This window comes from Nannobrachium achirus (assembly GCF_963921795.1).
Source record: "Nannobrachium achirus genome assembly, chromosome: 5".
Classification (NCBI taxonomy): Eukaryota; Metazoa; Chordata; class Actinopteri; order Myctophiformes; family Myctophidae; genus Nannobrachium; species Nannobrachium achirus.
The window spans coordinates 38750256-38756299 of NC_137814.1; positions in this window are offsets into that span (position 1 = coordinate 38750256).

Genomic DNA, 6044 nt, shown 5'->3' on the forward strand with positions numbered 1-6044 from the left:
GCCTGTAATAAAAAGTGTGTTGATAAAACAATGCCTGTTTATTTCAAACCCACCTGCTTTACTACAGACGACCCCATTTTGCATGAATTTAACCAGTGTAGAGAAGTCCAGGCTGGAATTTCTTTCCACTCAGAAAATATCGCTTCCTCCAGTCATGCAGACAGGTTACAAGCAGAATATTTCTCTTTGCAAAATGTTCCCAGACAAGCTAATTCCTATTCACAATGGTATGGTCTCACTAGTGTGCAATACCCCTCTGTCTCCACCGAGCGGCACTGTTATGCCGACTCTAGTTCAGGACAGGAGTTTGGTCTTAGCGTCAGGGAAGAAGCCAACACATATCACCCAGGGTCGGCCTCGTCTTCCCGCAAGGAAGCATATAAAGGCCTTAGCACAGGTTATAAACGTAAATACAATTCCCCGAGCCGGGGATTATGTTACTTATGCGATGAACCCTGTCCCCCGGGCTCCACGTTGTGTGTCGCCTGTATTATTAACAAGCGAGGCTTCTTGGAGGTCACGTGTTCGTCTCCCACCGGATACGGAAATAAGCGTACCGGAAACGGAAACGCTCTTTCCGCCGGTGACTCCGCGCCTTCCGGCCCGGCGTCTAGCGGATACGGATACGTGCCCGGATACGGAACCTCTCCCTCCCGGCCCAGTAGTTCCGCTCAGGCGGTACAACCCCAAGGCTTCTCCGTTGCTCAGCAACACGCTAGCACAGTGTGCAGAGCAATGGAAACGTTGCAATCCGAATCACTGGGTGTTTCGGACGGTGACACGGGGTTACAGACTACAGTTCGCGAAAAAACCCTCCCTATCCAGCAAGGTTATTTATACTCGAGCCCGCGGCTTGAAGGCGGATGCCTTGAGGGAGGAGATAAGCTCACTATTGCGCAAGGGCGCTATAGTGGAGTTATCACGCGACCAGAGCCGTTTAGGCTTCTGGAGCCGTTATTTTCTGGTTCAGAAAAAAGGAGGGGGGCTGCGTCCGATTATGGACTTACGTGCTCTGAACAAGCACTTGAAAAAGTTCAAATTCAGGATGCTGACGTCAGAGTCACTGATGAAATCAGTGAGACAGGGGGATTTCCACTGTTCAGTGGATCTGAAGGACGCTTATCAGCACATCCTCATTTATCCCCCACACAGGAAGTTCCTGCGGTTCGCCTTCGAGGGGCGCCTGTACGAGTACACGGTCCTCCCTTTCGGTCTTTCTCTGAGCCCTCGGGTTTTCGTGAAAGTGACCGAGGCAGCCATTGCTCCACTGAGGCATCAGGGAGTCAGGCTGGCGAACTACATAGACGATTGGATGATTTCCGCCGCCTCCTGCTCAGAAGCGGCGCGCCATACCAATCTGGTGTTGTCACACCTGAAGGCCTTGGGTTTCTGGAGTTAATGGCGATCTACTTGGCGCTCAAGCATTTCGAACCATTTCTCCGGGGTTGCCATGTCCTGGTCAGGACGGACAACACGGCGGCCCTGTATTATCTCAACAAACAGGGCGGCCTCTCCTCGCGTACGCTGGATCAGCTGGCGCGCAAGATGACCCTCTGGTACTTGCCTCGGTTGAGGTCCATCAGAGCCTCCCATGTCCCGGGCCTTCAGAACAGCGGCGCCGATCTGTTGTCCAGGGGGGAGCCTCGTTACGAGGATTGGTCTCTCCACCCTGCGGTGGTGAGGCAGATTTTCTCCAGGTTCGGTCGACCGCGAGTCGATCTCTTTGCCTCCCAGGAGAACGCGAAGTGTCCCCTTTACTTTTCAGTGAGGGGACCTTCTCCTCTGGGGATGGACGCGTTTGCTTACGAATGGCCACAAGGTCTTCTCTACGCGTTTCCACCCCTGGAACTGATTCTTCCCACTCTGGAGAGGATCAGATGTTCCAACCAGGAGGTTCTTCTGGTGACACCATCCAGGGGAGTGTGGAGGTCTCTGATCACCCCACTGCTCTCTCGACCCCCTTGGCGGCTTCCCTTGCTCAGGGATCTGCTGCGCCAGGCAGGGGACGAGGTCTTCCATCCAGACCCACAGGGCCTAGACCTGTGGGTTTGGCCCGTGAGAGGGAGAACCTGCTTGCAGCAGGCTTCTCACCGACGGTTGTAGCCACTATTCAGAGTGCTAGAGCCCCCTCTACTAGGGCTGTGTATGATGGAAGGTGGAATGCCTTTTTGGACTGGTGTGAGCTACAGGAGCCACCTGTGGTGGCTCATGTAGCTTCGGCCCAGAGGGTGTTAGATTTCCTGCAGGACCGCCTGGACCTTGGTCTGGCGTTCTCTACACTGAGGGGTTATTTAGCGGCTATTGATGCCTGCCACCTGGGGGTGGCAGGTAAAGGCCTTTCTAAAATCCCTGAGGTGGTCCAGTTCATGCATGGTGTGGACCATTTGAGACCTGTGACCAGAGCCTTGTTTCCTGTTTGGGATCTACAAGTGGTTCTTGAGGGCCTTTGCAAGGCACCCTTTGAACCGATTGGGAGGACCTCTTTGAAACATTTAAGTTTCAAAACAGCTCTTTTGCTTGCCTTGTCTACGGCTAAGCGTGTGAGCGACCTTCGTGCGCTCTCTGTGAGCCCTGATTGTATGAGGTTTCTCAATAATGACTCCAAGGTTCTTCTCAAACCTCATTTGAGTTTTATTCCTAAGAACCGGGTGGTCCCGAAGGAACCTGTTGTTTTGACGGCTTTCCATCCTCCTCCGTTTGCATCAGAGGAGGATAGGCGTCTTCATTGTCTTTGTCCAGTTAGGGCCCTGAAGGCCTACTGTGATAGGACGGTGGACAGCAGGTCTACTTCTCAGCTTTTCGTGGTCATGAATGCCCGTCAACGGAAAGCGGTGTCCAAGCCCACTCTGTCGAGATGGCTTGTGGATGCTATTAGGTTGGCTTACACCCGGTCTGGGTCTGAAGTGCCGGAAGCACTTAAGGCCCACAGTACTAGGGGTGTGTCTACCTCTTGGGCTTTGTCCAAAGGTGTCTCCATTGAGGAGATTTGTGCAGCGGCGAATTGGTCTTCGCCGTCCACCTTTGCGACCTACTATCACCTGGACGTTGCGCCTTCTGCTATGGCGCATACGGTTCTGGGTGCTGCTGCCTTTCCTACTACGTAGGGGGGCGGCTCTCTCCCCTTCCGGAGATAGCATGCTGCTGTCTCTAGGATACGTGGGGGGGGACCCTGAGTTTTTCCCTTATTTTATTGCAATTTTATAAGGTGGACCTGTGTCTGCCCTTAGTGCATAAGGCGGGCCTCGGTCTGTCAGGGTCTCTTTTTCTGTCTGAACACGCCCAGGCCCTGTGGGTCTGGGTCGGATCAGTCCTGAAAGGGGTCACGTCGGTTGACAGGACCTCCTTTCCGGGTGTGGTCGGTGTGCACGACAGTCTTGTCGGTTCATGACTTCTCGGGGAGTATATGAGTCCCATAGGGGGAACTTGTCTGGAGGTATGACAATAAACGTATAGGTTCCGGACGGAACCATGTTTATTTAATACCGGAGGACAAGGTCCCCCGAATAAAGCCCCTCGGTTCGCTAGTTGCGGGCGCAGAGGTGCGGCTTTAGAGGAAGTTATGATAGCCCGCAGGGCTTTTATACACTCGGGGGCGGTGCCCTCGTTTGTGATTGACAGCCCTACCGACAAATGATATTTCTCGTACGGGAGCTTATGAGTTTTACTCTGTTGCAGCGCCAGATGGCGCTGGTTATCCCATAGGGGGACCTTGTCCTCCGGTATTAAATAAACATGGTTCCGTCCGGAACCTATACGTTTATTGCTGAGAGGAATGAAGCATGTGCAATAGGAACAAATGCCTGCACAATTGCACATGCATTTGCGATACCATTTGCAATACCATTTGCCATAGGTATGAATTATGCTCAACACTAAAAAGATACATTCATCTTTATTTTTGTATCATGCACCAATGGTGCCCAGCCCACATGGACTTATAGTTAATAATTGCTCTGTTATTCTCTTTCCACCATTCTCTCTCTTTTCCCAACTCTTTCCCATATGCTCAATAAGCCAGTCCAATTTGCACATCTTTCAATTATGTCTTCCTTGTCTTTGCCACTTAAACCCATCTATCCTTCCTCCCACTCCCCATCTCAATGCTGCCCACTAATCCTTGTTTTATATTAATGAATTCATGTTATTCTCCTAAAACATACCTCTGAGTATTATCCATCCATGCATAATACATGCACAGCAGATCAATGCATTTTTAATAGGCCCCTATCTGCGGTTTATGCATGCATGCCGACTTACGTAATGACATGTCTATCTGTGCCATCATGACAGATCTTTACCACACACAGTATAGCACATCCTAGCATACAGTATACAGTATATGTGGGTGCATGCAGCAGCAACATATGGACTGTATGTACACAAGAACAGATGCATGTGTGTGTGTGTGTGTGTGTGTGCAAGGGAATACACATAATGTGTACAAGAACACACACACACACACACACACACACACACACACACACACACACACACACACACACACACGTATACTCGCACGCGCGCACACACACACACACACACACACACACACACACACACACACACGTGCGCACGCACACACACACACACACACGCGCACGCTCACGCTCGCTCACTCCCAGAGCTCATTTAACACTGCATGTCAATATGACAGAGCAGTAAAACATATGACATGATATCTCATGCATTCATAGAATTACAGCACTGTAAAGCATATAAGGATGATGAATGGGGGTCTATAAAGCTAAAGGTTTATGGCTTTACTGGTGTGGTGGGCTGATCATTGAGGAGCATCATGTTCACTGCAGGCATCCATCACACACAGTATAAGGGACAGTATACTGTATATACAGTACATACAGTATGGACACAGCTGAGGAGAGGAAGAGCCTCCTCTTGTGGACCAACATCAGCATGACAGAGGTTCTGTCATCAGGGGTGTCACAAGGGGGGGAGTGAGTGGGACTGAGTTACTAGGGCCCAAGGTTGAGGGGCCTTAATTATTGTATATTTTATAGCTATTGAAAAATATATATGTATTTTTTAAGCGAACATTTGTAACTCAAATTCTGCTTCTGGGGGGTCCGTGATGGGGGTCCGTGGCCAAATACATATCATTTTGGGGGTCCTTCACATGAAAAGGTTTGAGCAACACTGACATAGAAACATTGTTAAAAAAAAGAAAGAAAAAAAAGATTTCTCAAAAATAGCAGATCTACAAGCTCGCAGCGCAGCACTCACGCTGTGAGCTTGTATATCTGCTATTTTTCAATAGTTAAAGTACCCAGGGCCCAGAATTTGGTGCGACACCCCTGTCTGTCATCCTTGAGCAACATCTAGCAATTCTTATATTGATTGATTGCAAGGTAGGTTACTCTCATCAAAGGTTGTACAGGTGTATCTGACAGCTGATGCTACAGCACCAGCCAAATGTCTAAATTGTCATGAAGAAGAAAGCTGCAAGCTTGAGATGCAGAAAAACAGGTTTCTTTTATCCTGACCTTATTAAACTAAACTTACCAAAGTGGTCCCCTTTGTAGGAATGTTGCAATATTTATATGGTCATGTACAACAATGATTAGGAATTCACGGTCAAACTTTGAACAATTGGATCTAAAGTTATTATACTGTGAAATAATGCTATCAGACAGTTTGAAAATGGCTGCAATTAGTGGACAAGGGGGATTTATTGCACAGACTCACTGGGGCTGAAGCCTTGCCAAATTAATTTGATTTACAATGTGCTCTTTCTGGGGGGGGGGTTATTGAGTTTAATAAAAGTTTTATGATTTAACAACGTTGATCATAAACCACTGGTCAAATGAGATGTCAGCTTTGTCTATCTCATCATAGCGTGTTGGTTTGTAACGATGCTGAAAGTGTTCGATACTCCATTTACAAGTAGGCAGTATAGAAGCTCATATTGGTCGTTCAGTAGTGGCGGTACTACTGTGCCATTCTATTCCATGCAGTTGTTTTGTGTTCTGGGGGCATAAATGTGATGTATGAGCTGAACTGCTGAAATGCAATTGGTTTAAGTTGGT